This window comes from Lontra canadensis, unplaced genomic scaffold, assembly GCF_010015895.1.
Source record: "Lontra canadensis isolate GAN:19392208 unplaced genomic scaffold, GSC_riverotter_1.0 scaffold15, whole genome shotgun sequence".
NCBI classification, from domain to species: domain Eukaryota; kingdom Metazoa; phylum Chordata; class Mammalia; order Carnivora; family Mustelidae; genus Lontra; species Lontra canadensis.
In genome coordinates, this window is record NW_022631009.1 from 2,193,996 (window position 1) to 2,209,293 (window position 15,298).

A 15,298-nucleotide genomic window follows, 5' to 3' on the forward strand; every position below is an offset into this window, starting at 1 on the left:
GAGGCTCAAGCCACTGAGCCACCAGGCACCCCTAGAATAATATTTTTTGATGTGTTGAGTTAAATAAATACATAGATATAGAATATATTCAAATTAATTTTATCTGTTTCCTTTCCTGTGGCTCACATTTGTGACTTGCATTATATTTTTTATGTGTTTTTATTGGACAGTCCTCTAGACTATGGGCTTCTTATTTCTATACCCTTTTATTCATACCCCTCAGGAAGGAAGCAGAAAGGAAACAGACCACCTGGAACTCTATAATACAGTAAAGGATAGTTGTGAAACTATTTCTCTCTAAACGCTGGTGTTCTTAGAACTAGACAGTGGTAACCCACCAGATAAAATACAATAATGGCCTCTTCTCAGATTTTGGGATTGGAGGAAGTCAAATGAAATAATTTTCTTTTTTGCTCATACATTTTTCCGAAACCTTTGTTACTAGTTATTGCTTTGAGTGCTGTAAAATAAATAAATAAGAAGTTGGTATGATCAATGGAAAAACTGGAAACAGCCCCCATCTACCAAATACTGAGAGCTTCCCTAGAAAACAGTCTTCCTGGTCCCTCTGTGACTTATTTCCAGACTTTTTTCCATTTCAGTCCAGTTTGTGCTTTGTTTCTGACCTTTAATCTTGTGTCTTGTTTTGGATCCTCTTCTGCCCTTCGGACAGAAGTCAATATTTGGTTTTGCTAGCTTTAATGTTTGATGCTATAGATGTTGGTTCTGTTTTCCTCTTCTGGCCTTGGGCAGGGGGAATCATATCCCAGTTTTGGCCTCTTAACCTTCCCAGCTAATTCTAAATTTTACTCACAGAAACATAAGATGTTGGACTAAGGAGACATTATTGCTTTTAGCTCTTTGCCTTAGGCAGTATGAATCATTCCTAAGCATCTAAGAAAAGAGCGTCTTCTCCCATAATTCACTTGATACCACAGATGACATTGTCATACTCCCTACAAGGAGAGAGAAAATTTTCTCCCCAGAAATGCTTGGTGGTTAAGAGCTTTGGGAAGTTACTGAGAATCTAACAAGTTACCTGTTCTTCAGATTACTTGTCAGGAGAGTGGGATGCTGAGAGATAACATTTACGTGATACAGAATGCATAAACTGAGACCTATAAGAAATAGAACTTCTCTTGTTTTCTTTAATTCAACTTAATTCTGATTCTCCTCCTCATCCTATCAGGCTGGCAGAATATCTCACCTCGGGCATTATTGGGGTCCCCTCTCTGTCCCAGGTTTGCACCAGAATATGGGATATATAATTAATATCTAAAATACACACTCACATAGAGGGAGAGACAGAGACAGAGGGAGAAGGGGGCGGAGAGAGAGAAGAGGTATTTTAATCTCCACTCTGTATGAGGACCACTGATATCTCAGAGTCCAAGCCCATAGTAGCTCCCCAGCCTCTGATGGCTGTTGACTTCTGTGTCCCTAATGGGGTCTGGGAACTCCTCCTAAAGCTGAAAACTTTCCCAATATAGGTCCCACCCTCCTTAGGTATTCATCATAGTTTTAACTTCTAAATTCGTGTCTCCTTTACAGGGGCAGTCACAGAGCAGTATACAGTATACAGATCCCTATTGGTCTGGGGACACAAAAATCCCTTCCCTTTTCCCCCTTCAGGAGAATCTCTCTCCATTTCCTTGACTTCAAAAGCCTTCACCCTCTCATCTCTTCCTCTGGGATATGATCTTTTAAAAATACTTACAGGATTTTTATAAGAGACAGAGAGTTATTGACTTCAAGTTGCTTTTACCAAGGCGCTCTGGCTCCTACCTGACATTGTGAAACCACAGGTTTAGACAATGGCTTCTTTGTTTTTTCATATGTCTCTAGTAACTGGTGGAGTACTTGGTTCAATAAGCATGGATTATATAAGAGAATGAATGAATGAATGCATGAAGAGTATTCAGTAAGTTTTTTTGGAAAGATTTCATTTATTTGACAGAGAGAGAAAGCATAAGCAGGGGAAGCAGGAGGGAGAGGAAGAGGGAGAAGCAGGCTCCCCGTTGAGCAGGGAGCCCAGTGTGGAGCTCCATCCCCAGACCTTGGGATCATGACCTGAGCCATAGGCAGATGCCTAACAGACTGAGCCACCCAGTTGCCCCTGTTCAGTAAGATTTCTATTGACCCCGATTTTCCTAAGGTCTGCCAAATTGAAACTTCTTCATCACTTTCTCAGGCTGCCTACATAAATTGGTGCATCAACATGGCAACTGTCTCTAAGGCAAAGAAACAGACCTTATAGTCATGTCCTGAACCTGTAATAGTGCATACACCAGACATACAGAGTGTAATCTGGGGCATTTCAAACACTTTTTTTTTTTTAATCAATCAGAGTCTGTGGACCTATTTTCATTTCACTTCTTACAAGGAACTTTGATGGCAAGACTGCTAAGTCCGCATGTAGGAAGAGCCTACACATTACTTCTAGATCAACAGTCCTTGCAAAGTCAGCTTTGACTTAAAGACCAATAAGTACAAGGATGGAAAAAGCATAGGGGAGACTGTAGGATCTAATATCTTCAGGTTCCCAGAGCTCTTTTTTTTTTTTTTTTTTTGCGCTTCACCCACTAAAAGATGATCTTTATCCATTATCATCCTTTTCTCCTTTGATCTTCCTCAGTATGAGAAATATGTTTCCCCTCTTTTTGAAAACAAGTGCCTCCAACTAGGCTTGGGATGGGTAGCATGTCACTGCCTAATAGGCACCATTGGTTTACACATGGCAAGGATGACAGAGTTCTAGAGCAAGTGAAGACAGTGAGATAGCATAGAGCACCATCATATGCAAGACATCCATTTGGCTCTTACATCAGAGCAGCCACTTGAGAAGAGGCAATATTATTTATACTACTCCCTGTTTCCACAGTTAGGAAGCCCCACTAGAGTCATGCTCCTGGCTTCCTTCCCCACCCTCTCACTCCTCTCCATGTGAGAAGTGAGTTCTCTAACTGAGGAGTTTGGGAGAAGAGAGGAGACAACCCCATTCCATCACAGCTATTGGGACAGCTCTGCTTTTGTGAGGGGTAAGAGGGTGTCTTGCAACAACTGACCCTGTGAATGAGTAGGAGGTAGGTCTGCCTTATCTTTGCCCTCAATGTTAGTAAGTAACATCCACCAACCCGACTGTGGGACCCCATAAAACTCCCAACACTGCTATGTTGTATTTACTGTGATAGCCATTGGGAATATACCAATAAGTCATGGTCCCTTTACTTAAAAAACTCATGGATCATAGTGGGGAGAGGCACATAAAAAGTGTCAGTTAGCTGAAAGTAAGGAAGCTTGTGCAGGTGCCTGTTGGAAACCATGATAGTCTGTCTGCCCTGCTCTGGCTCCGAGGTATTTGGCAGAACTTTACTTCTTGTTCTTTCAGCCCATTTTGGTTTTTCCTCACTATTCTCTGGTACATCCCTCTGAGTTGAGAGGTTCATTTCTTTTTTTTTTTTTAATTTCATTTATTTATTGGACAGACAGAGATCACAAGTAGGCAGAGAGGCAGGCAGAGAGAGGGTGGGAAGCGGGCTCCCTCCTGAGCGGAGAGCCCAGGACCCTGGGATCATGACCTGAGCTGAAGGTAGAGGCTTTAACCCACTGAACCACCCAGGTGCCCCGAGAAGTTCATTTCTTTATAAGTCCAGATGGGGAGGCAGATAATAAGCAGAGTGGCACTTCAAAAAAATGACCTGTCAGTTTTTACTACATGGAGATGTTGGGTGAGCCTAAGAACATCCCTTCTGTTTTCCAAAGATGGGGAATTAAAAGCTCTCATACACCACGATATGGAAGCCTTCCGTATCGAAAGGTCCATATGGAAAGGTCCAAGTGATGTAAAATTGTCAAAGTTCAAGTCTGACTCTTAAAAATTAGGAAGGGATAGAACTTACTTTCTGAACACTTCCATCCTTTCTTAGAGTTTGTTATGCCTGCTCAGTGTCTGCCTACCTGTACCCTGAGGTGCCCAGGACCCTCAGACTACTCAGATCAGTCATAAGTAGAACGGCTTTTAGCGTTTTGAAACTGTTGGATGAGAACTCTTCCAGACACTCAAGAATGGATCATTTTGGCACAACTGCTACTTGCCTCCCTAATATCCATTGTCCTTTTCTTCCTTAGTAATAGAACCGCAGATTGTTACCCAAATGACTATCAAGAAATAAAGATTAATTTTCATAGCTTCTTTGTAGCCAGCTGTGAGCAACTGGCTGTATTCTGAACAACTGTATTTACAGGAAATTGACCTTCAGCAGCTTCCATGAAGCACACATAGGTCTCTGGTATGTACCACTGCTGTCTCTTTTTTTAATCCCTTTGTCCTTGAAATAAGGATGCTATGGCTGAAGCTCCAATAGCCACTTTGAGCACGAGCTTGAAGGCCACATACAAGGAATGGTGGGTGAAGCGCTGAAAGAAGGATTCCTGGCCCCCAGTTTCCTACAGCTCCCAGATCAGTTCTGGATGACCTCTGGATTTTTTGTATATGGGGGAAAATAAATTTATTTTATTTAAATAATCACTTTATTGGGTTCCTATCATTCATAGCTCCCCTAACTCTAACTGATACAATAATCAAGCTAACCAAACTCCTGTGGGTAGCAATATTGTCTCTCTGGCTTTTTGAGGCAGTCCAGCTCATATATCGACATGAACCAAGTGGCTGGGAAAGGTGATCGGGGGCACCTCCACCACTGTTATGGCAATTCCCTGGCTCCTACTTGACAGTTTCAGATCAGCCCTCAGCTCAGCTTTGAACTTGGATGTCTTCCATTTTACCTAGAGACACAGGGTAGGAGAGAGGCCAAAAGCAGAAACTCAAGACTTCTCTTGCCCATACCTGCCCAACCACTTATTCCCACCTTGTCCTGGAGTAAGTTAACCTCTTTATGCCTCAGTTGCTCATCACTAAAATGGTGGCATGAGTAGAAACTACTTCATAGGATTATCATACTGCTGAAGTGAGATAATGGATGTGATGTGCTGAAGACAGTGTCTGGCACAAAGGAGTGCTAAGTCTGCGTTTGTTACTATTATTATTATCACTAGGGTGTTTGATGCTTTGGACTTGATGTTGCTCACACTTTGTCTTCCTGGTATAGAGTTATTGCTTTTCATTTTATTTATAAGTTCATTTAAAAATGTGTCCAAATTTGCCCATCTCATCCCTTCTCCCATCTACTTAGAATAAGTGCATTTGCAGCCAAGACAGTGAGGCCCAGATGCCAACTGAATGGCTGGTGTCAGAAATCACAGGGAATTGAATTATACAGGTGTCCCTGTGTGAGGTGGCTCAGGCACAAAAAGCCAGGGTCCTTGAAGAAAAGGCAAGATTCAAATACTAGAAGGATATAAACAAAAGATATCCTATTTTTATTTTTATTTTTTTACTTTTTTTAAAGATTTTATTTTTATTTATTTGACAGACAGAGATCACAAGCAGGCAGAGAGGCAGGCAGAGAAAGAGGAGGAAGCAGGCTCCCCGCTGAGCAGAGAGCCCGATGTGGGGCTCGATCCCAGAACCCTGAGATCATGACCTGAGCCAAAGGCAGAGGCTTTAACCCACTGAGCCACCCAGATGCCCCAAGATATCCTATTTTTAAAAGAAAGCAAATAAAACATATGATAAATTTTTAAAAAGCTTCTCAGCCTCACTTGCAATATAAATTAGGATAATAAAGAATTATTTCTCATCTGTCAGGTTGACGAAGATTTAAGAAGTTTGATAATGCTCAATCTTAATGACAGTGTAAGAACATTGTGAATTCAGGTTCTGTCTCCCCATGTGATCTTTAAGCACACAGAGACATGCATAGGGAGAAGGAGAGATGTATACAGAGACACAGATCCTTTCATTGTTTTATTTGAAAAAAAAAAAAAAAAGCTCATCCTGTGCCTCCTATTTTATTATTTGCTGTTTTTAAATATGATTAAGTTATGATATCATTGACATACATTGTATTAGTTTTAGGTGTATAGCATAATGACTTGATATTTGTATATATTGTGAAAGGGTCACCACACTAAGTTTAGTTAACATCTCTTACCTCACCCGAGTGCAGTTTTTCTTCGTGTGATGAGAACTTTCAAGATCTACTCTCTCAGCAACTTTCAAATATCCAATGCAATATTAACTGTAATGTCCCTGTGGTGTACGTTACATCCCCAGGTCTTATTTATCTTATAACTGGAAGTCTGTACCTTTTGATTTGATATTATTTTGACCTCTTTACAAATATTTGTCTAGCATTCCCAGTTCACGGACACCTCAAATGTTTCCGGTTTTGTCTGACTGTAAAAAATGCTGCCCGGGGGCACCTCGGTGGCTCAGTGGTTTAAAGTCTCTGCCTTCGGCTCAGGTCATGATCCCAGGGTCCTGGGATGGAGCCCCGCATCGGGCTCTCTGCTTGGCGGGGGGCCTGCTTCCCCCTTTCTCTCTCTCTGCCTGCCCCCCTGCCTAATTATGATCTCTGTCAAATAAATAAATAAAATCTTTAAAAATGCTGCCGTGAATGTCCTTGCATGGTAACTTTGTGCACTGGTGTCAGAAAAATTCCCAGAAACAGAATTGTTGAGTCAAAGTGTACGTGCATCATAGTGCCAGGAAGCTCTCCCAAAAGGTATTTTATTGCCATTTCTTCAAGGACTCTGGCTTTCTGTGCCTGAGCCACCTCACATAGGGACCCCTGCTGTAATTCAGTCTTCTTCTGATTTCTGACACCAGCCACTCAGTCGGCCTCCGGGCATGAGTGGCATGGCTTCAAATGCTCTTGCTCTAAGTGGATGGGGAGGGAGTCAGATGAGTAGATTGGGACACACTCATCCAGGAGAGTTAGGTGACAGAATGAAAAACTGTAGCTCTACTTTCTCTAAGTCATGCCTCCTCCATGAGCAAGAGGGAACAGGTTATATAAGTCCTAGGCATCTCCAACCTGGTGTGAGTCTCCACCCAGCTCCAAAGTCCCCAACAGTACAGTGTGGCCTCATGAGAAACCATTACTCTGCAGTGAGGACTATTCAGAAAGACCGACAAGTTCTCCCATCATGCTATCATACTGTGCCAGAATTACCAGCATTGAATCCCTTTGGGAATGTTGAGAGGAACAGGGTTCTCCAGGCAGTAAGGATTCCCCAGCCTGGGGCCATTTAGAGCTCACAAAGTTAACCCTGGCCAATACATTTCCCAGAGCTCTTGGCATTCCCTCACAGCAGAGGAAATATTAGAGAAAGTAGAGTCCAGAAAACTGTGTTCCAACTTTTCAAATAATGCCTATCAAGTAAAATACATTTGTGGTACAAACTTTGAAGCCCTTTTTCAAGAACTTGTGCAGAGCCCTGTGTTGGGAAATAGGTCTATGTATGTAACAGCCTTCAGAGGCCTCTTAAACTCCTTCACCATCCCCTGAGAAAAGGCATGGTTCAGTCCATCCTTTCTTATTTAGGGGAGCCTCTCTTCTCCCACGGATGTTGCAAAATCTTGCTTTTCATCCACTCCAGGGAGTACCTGAACTCAGGAAGCTAGGGCACTTGGCAAAAGCAACAAATTCCCCTTCAGAACAAAGAGGCACAGTGATAAACGCGGCTCTAAGAACACACTGTGCTAACCTACAGCTCTCTCGCCAGGTAAGCCACCTGAGCTCTGAGAGGGACTGCATCACACCGCTTAACCAGTCACCCAGCCATGATTCCTGCTTCTCCAATCAACCTGTGCCCTCCACACCACCACCGGGTCTGCACCCGCCCACACCCACCTTGTCTTTTAAGTTCTAACTCAACGCTCACTTCTTGGCCCTGCCCTTCTCTGAGGATGCCCACCTTCCATATTCACCTGGGCACCGATGTGTTTAATCCCCACCACAGTGGGTTCCTGTGTGTCTTCAGAGAGACAGAATGACACAGTGGAACTTTCCAGGACTTTGACATGTGGCAGACGTGTGCTTGATTCCAGCTCTGGCAGTAGCCAGCTATGACCTTGGGCAAGTTGCTTAATAGTTTCCTTCACGGTCAGATGGATAATCACAGTTGCCTTGGAGAGTTGTTTCAAGGATTAAATCAGATAATACATGTAAAGTACTTAGCTCTGTTCTTGACTCACGCTGTCAGACCTATTATTCTTAGTGTTACTTCTACTCTCATTTCTAATGTCACACAATTACTTTTTTTAAATTCAAATTGTCCATCCCTTGAAACAGAAACCAAGGGGTGCCTGGGTGGCTCAGTGGGTTAAAGCCTCTGCCATCTGCTTAGGTCATGATCTCAGGGTCCTCGGATCGAGCCCCACATTGGGCTCTCTGCTCAGCGGGGAGCCTGCTTCCCCTTCTCTCTCTAGCTGCCTCTCTGCCTACTTGTGATCTCTCTCTCTCTTTCAAATAAATAAATAAAATCTTTAAAAAAAAAAACAAAACAGAAACCAAGTCCTGTGTTTTTTAATCCCACAAAAGCATCTAACACAGGCTATTTATGGATTCATCAATAATTGCTTCTGAAATTATTGGGAGTATTTATATCATTTTGAGGTCAAAGGTGAGAGGGATATATGAATCAGGTTTAAAAGTTGATGGCCTCAAAAAAATAAATAAAAAATTAAAAAAGGGAGATGATGGCCTCCACAGAATTATCACAGTATTGTATAGAGACTGAAGAAAAATGCTGAAGCTTAACTGAGAAAACCTGAGTTGTAGTAACCTTTGTCAAGTCTCACAACGATGCTCAGCTTTTGTGTCCTTAGCAGAAACAATGCTTAATAGGTGACCCACGGGGCGCCTGGGTGGCTCAGTGGGTTAAAGCCTCTGCCTTCGGCTCAGGTCATGATCTCAGGGTCCTGGGATCAAGTACATCAGGCTCTCTGCTTAGCAGGGAGCCTGCTTCCCCCCACCCCCTCTGCCTGCCTTTCTGCCTACTTGTGATCTCTCTCTGCCAAATAAATAAATAAAAATATTAAAAAGAAAAAACACAATATGTGACCTGTCTACCTCTCCAGGCATTTTGAGGATCCGTTGCCATGATGTTTATGAAAACACTGTCAAACAGTAATATAATATAAAAATAAAAGACCTGAGAATGGTTGGGTAAATTAGACTTATTACGATTACCTAGGAAAGGAAGAAAGACGCAGGCTGTTTTTCCTGGAAACTGCCAGACCGCTGAGCATTGTTACAATCTGTAGCCTTGAAATGTGTGTCTACCTGGATGACAGGAGGTCAGGCTGTGCTTCCCAAGGCTGCTCAGAACGGGATCAGCTTGCTCCTTCCTTAAACTCTGCCCCTGCACCTGCATTAAGCCTCTGACATGGCTAAAGCTAATTTCTAAAATATTAGGGGCATTTAATGGGATCAAAGTCCAGAAATGTTCTCTGGGTTGACTACATTTACCAAGAATAGAAAGTGCACGGAATTCTGGAACTTGTACAGGTTCAAATAAACCCAAACTTCACCTCTATACAAGTCCCATTTTAATACCCCTTGGTTCATGTTGTTTGGGTTTCCCTTCATTTGCTTTGGCTGCAAGTGTTTGGAAGTGTTTGCTTCTTGACAACTGGGAGTTTGAAAAGAGGTGGAAGATTACTATCACATAGCTGTTCTGTGCCTTTTTTTTTTTTTTTCTAAGAACCTAATATAAAATCAGCTGGTCTGGTATTGAACCACAGAGTAGAAAAAACTGCCATCTTATTTCTGTCAATAGTTTGGGCACGGGTATAGGTCGAAGGAGCACAACACGAAGCAGAAGGAATCTAAGAATAATACCAACACTAAGAATAATAGGCAGCTGGCTCGCTGCCAAAAAACCTACCTTGGGAGCTTTACATTTAGTGTATGAGCGGGGATTGGTATACCTTGGAGTGCAGAGATTTGATTCTATGAGAATGGGAGATTGTATCAGAGTACTGAGGGTAGAATTGTCATATGCAAACTTCCCAGAGAGAGACAGAGGAGTCCAGACCCTCATTTCAGTTCCTTTCATTGGGAGATACAAAGGCATGATCTAAAGATCAAACCTGGACTGTATATGTCTTTGGTTTGCTTGTCTTTTTCTCATTTGCGGGGCCAAATTACATGCAACACAATTGTAGCCAAATTTTTTCCAGCTTAATGGAGATAAAATTGACATACAACATTGTGTACATTTAAGGTGTGCAGTGGGATTATTTGATATACACCTATACTGTGAAATGATTAAGTGACTTTAAGGTTACTTAACATACCCATCACTTACATGGTTACCTTTTTTTTACTTTGTGGTGAGAAATTTTAAGACCTACTGCCTTAGCAACTTTCAGGTACATGGTAGCATATTGGTAACTATAGTCGCCATGCTGTACAGTACATCACCAGAACTCAGTCATCTTGTAACTGGAAGTTTGTACCCTTTGACCACTTTCACCCACTTTCCTCACTGCCCCCCTACACCAGCGTACTCTCTGTTCCTATGAGTTCATTCTTTAGATCTCACATATAGGAGAGATCATATGGTACATGTCTCTCTCTGTGTGGCATATTTTACTTATCATAATGCTGTCAGGTTTCATCTGTGTTGTCACAAATGACATGACTGTCTTTTTTATGGCCAAATAATATTCTACTATATTTACCTATACCCCATATTCTTTATCCTTTTATCCCCTGGCATTTAGGTTGTTTACATTTGGCTATTGGAAATAATCCTACAATGAACATGGGAGCACAGTTATCTTTTCAAGATAGTGATCTTATTTTCCTCCAGATACACACCCAGAGGCAGGATTGCTGGGTCCTATAATTATTCTATTGTTAATTTCTTGAAGAACCTCCAGGCTGTATTCCATACTGGCTGTACCAATTTACATTCCCACCAACAGGGCACAGGGGTTTCCTTTTCTCCATATCCTCACCAGCCTTTGTTAGCTCTTGTCTTCTCAATAGTAGCCATTCTAATTGGTTGAGCCAAATTTTAAGAAACATTTAAAAGTAGATTTCTTGATTGTCTTGGGACCTCAGAAGACCTGGAGCCTCTGCTTTCCTGGATGGCAGGAATCCCCAGCTTTTGCTGAGTAGGGGTGCCCTTTCCAAGAAGTGTGGGCCCTCTAGGTTTGCCCATCTCTTATCACTGATTATTACCCAGTGGAGCCATTTATCACAGCACTTGCATGGTTTTTCTTGCAATACAGAAATATCTCTTCTATACTTATGTCTCTATCAAATTTTGGAAAACGGTATAGAAATTTAGAAGGCACAGTATTTCAAAACAATTGAAAGGGGCCATACTTCCTTTTGCAGGTGAAGAAGAACATAAACAAGAATAAACAATAATGTAACATAATTATGTAAATATATATAATATGTGTAAAATAATGCATGTATTATTTATACTGTCACAAACCTCTCCATCCCTAACGTAAAATTGCAATGCCTGGTGGTGGGTATTAAGGAGGGCACATATTGCATGGAGCACTGGGTGTGGTGCATAAACAATGAGTGCTGGAGCAGTGAAAAAAAAAATAAAATCAAATAAAGTAAAAAGAAAAAAAATGCAATAACTTTGGCCTTGAAAGAATTTTAGATCTCATTGGTTACACCGGAGTTTTTGTGATAGAATCTAAGCTCACGCTAAGTAGATTCTATTAGGAAAAACATAAAGAAAAGAGAAGAGAGGTTTGGAGAGTTGAAAGGAGAGGAGAGAAGAGGAGAGAAGAAGAAGGAGAAGAGAAGAGAAGAGAAAGAGAAGAGAAAGAGAGAAAGAGAAGAGAAGAGAAGGAAGAAAGAGAAAGAAAGAGGGGAGGGAGGGAGAAAGGGAGGAAGAAAGAAAAGAAAGAAAAGTAAAAAGAAAGAAAAAGAAGGAAAGAAAGAAAATGAAAAGAATGAAATCTGCAATAATCCCCCAATTTTTCAGCTGCTAGACTTTCTGGAAAAAAGAAAATGGCAATAAAGTTGTTTTTGCTTTTGTGCAAAAAGAGGACACCCTTGCTCTGATTGTAATCCAAAGCTGCTTTCACTTGGGGCATTGATGTTGGTGACACCAAAAGGAACAACCAGTTTTTTAACCTTTCAGAAAGCCTGTGGGACAGAGTTTAAAATACAGCAATATTAAGGATGCCAAAGACTCACTCTCTGGAAGAGAGTTTGATCCTCTCGAGGGCTCCCCTTTAAAAAGATTTAAAGGCCTTCACTCAGAGGCCCACAGCTATAAAATCAGAGCTTCAGTCAACAGAAGCCCAAAACGTGGCAAAGAGGGCACGGTAACCCAGCAGAAAGGGGACACAATGCGGAGTTTGTCAAACTTTAGTCTGAATTCCTATCCTTCCACCCCAAACCGATATAACCTTGCGTGGGTTTCTACAGAGTTGATGTGAATAGTACATAAGAAAACATCAACTGCCTTTTGTAAGTGCTTTCAAATGCTGGTTCTGATTCTCTTCTATGTCTCCTAGATATAGGATAATGGCAGCTCTCCCGGACTGGAATGCCCACTGTATCCCAGACCAGTGTCCCTTCATTGGCGTTCCAGGTTTCCTCACTGTTAAAGTGGCTTCAGAACTTTTCTCAGCATTTTAATGCACTAGAGCAGGGGGCATTCCCTTTCTGTAAAGGGCCAGCTTAGAAATAGCTTTATATTTGTGATTATCTCTACTGTCAAAGGGCTCAAGGGTCAGAGGGCTCTACATTTTCTGTCACTATTACTCAACTCTGCCTGCCTCTGAGGGTGAAAGCAGCCAGAGACAGTATGTGCACAGACGGGCATGGCTGTGTTCCAGCGAAACTTAACTTACAAAAACAAGCAGCTGGACCAGGGGCCATAGTTTGCCAACCCTTGTCCTTGACTGTGAATCTTTGCATCCCTACACAGTTCTTGCGGTCCGAATGCATAGTTTGAAATTTTCAGTGTGTTTTAGGAATGAGGGAGGGAGGCAAAGTGGAAGGGACAGAAGAAATAGCAAGAGACCTCAGAGTGAATTTCTATATACATAAAAAATGGGTTATCCGTCTATACCTGTTGGGTTCTTGGGAAGACTGCAACAGTGGAAGTATCTGAAAGTGCCTGGATCAGAATCAGGGAGCATTAAATCAGATCCTTTTTCTTTACCTACCATTCAAGATTATCCACGATTACTAAATATATATTGAGTACCCACTATTTATTCAAGTTTGACTGCTCTAGAACCACCAAATCCTAGGAGAAGGGAGATTTGGTTTTGGCTTTGCCTCCAAGGATGTGTGTGACCTTATGGAGTCTTTGGCTTTAGATTTCCACATCTGTAAAATGACATATATCTCCTCAGCCTTTCTAAGAATGCTACCATATTTGCATGAGAAATACTTTGGAAAAAATGTGTATTTCCAGACCCTACATAAGACATCAGAATCCTTTGGGATGAGGCTTAGGTTTCTGCATTGTTATCCCCAACTCTATTTTGGAAAGGAAAAAAAAAAAAGCAAAACAAAACAGTATTAAACCTACAAAAAAGTTGAAAGAATCATACAATGAACCCCCACTTACCTCTTACTAGATTTACTTATTGTTGTTTTTGCCATATTTGCTTCATAGATCTTTCCTTTGCTCTTGTTCCCTTTTTCTGTCTCTCTATTTGGAAGTCAGTTGATAGTTTGCCACATTTTCTTGGTAATTCCTCTCTTTCCCCATTTGAAAGTGAGTTACAGACGTCACTTGACACCTAAACACATCAGTGCATATCTTCTAAGAATGAAGACTTTCTGTGATGATAATGGATAATGCCCTTATCACATCCAAGGAATTTAATTAGCGTTGATGCAATTATATTATCAAATAGATAGTCTATATTTAAATGTCTTGATTGCCACCAAAAAAAAAAAAATCTCTGTATTTTTTCTTTGATGATCTAGTCCAAGGTCCTTCATTTTATTTGGTTTTCACGTCTCTTTAGCTTCCTTTCATTTAGAAAATTCCCTCATGTTTTTTGTTTTCCATGACTTGACATTTTTAAGAAATCCAGGCCACGTGGTGCCTGGGTGTCTCGGTGGGTTAAAGCCTCTGCCTTCAGCTCCGGTCATGATCCCAGAGTCCTGGGATCTAGCCCCATATCCCTGCTTCCCTTCCTCTCTCTCTCTCTGCCTGCCTCTCTGCCTACTTGTGATCTCTGTCTGTCAAATAAATAAATCTTAAAAAAAAAAAAAAAAAAAAGAAAAAGAAAAGAAATCCAGGCCACTTATTTTGTACAATGCAGCCCCCCCCCTTTTTGGTTCTGCCTGTTTTCCCCTATCTAGATATTTACATGATAAATTGGATCGAGCCTCTATGTGGTACTTTGTACAACTTTAGTTGAATATATTCTAAACACAACACGAATTGCAAAGAAATTAAGTAAGTTTGTTGTTGGTATTGGAATAGTGATAGTAACCCTGAAAATTTCTTTCTATATTGCAGGACACAGCAAGATGAATGAGTACATTGACAGTGTTGGAAACCAGATTCTCATGTATCAGAAGACAAAAATACGGAATAAGAAAAAGTAAGGAAGTACCTTATGGTGTTGGATTCGAATTGGGGATGTGAGTACAAACTCAATCTACCTGCCACCATAGTAGAGATAGGCACCTCTAGTCTCCAGATCTTGGTTTTTAAATTATATTTCATATTAAAGGGAACCAGGGCTCCTTAAGGAATGGCTGATCCCAGGGCTAGGCAGATAAAATGTAAGTTGATAGTTTGTTATGCCAGAAAACAAAAGGAAAAAAAATGTATGCCTAAAGACAATGGGACAATATCAAAAGTTCATAGGAGGCAGCTTGAGGAGGCTTGTGCTGGCCAAATTTGGTGTATCTAAGCAGAAAACAGAATAATAACAGTAATGGAATATAGCACATTAGATAAGAATCCATCAGAGTGAAATTAAAAAGCAATAGCAACAAAAAAGACTGTATATAGAAGAAAGATCCTCATTTCAGACCAATGTCTGCTAATAAATGCAGAAGGAATTATTGTATTCAATATCTGCTTTTTTAACATGCTCCCCAGGTGGTTCTTATTCCCTCCCAAGTTTGGGAACAACTGCTAGATGTTTCCTTGAAGCTCTTTAATTCTACAACAGCTATAAAATTTTAAGCATAGCTCTGCCTTGGAAAAACTAATATTTAATAGAAATGTAGGAGAAATAGAAATTCTAGTCAGCCTGTCGACAATTTGTTTCCTATAAAATACTCCTGAAAGTATTTTTTGCCACTCTTTAATATGCCAGTTGTCCAGGCTACTCCTGACACTTGCCATTCTATTCTAACATGGTCCTAGGAGAATTCCTTCCTGCTTGCTTCCACCACAAACCCCTACCCCTACAGTACAAAAT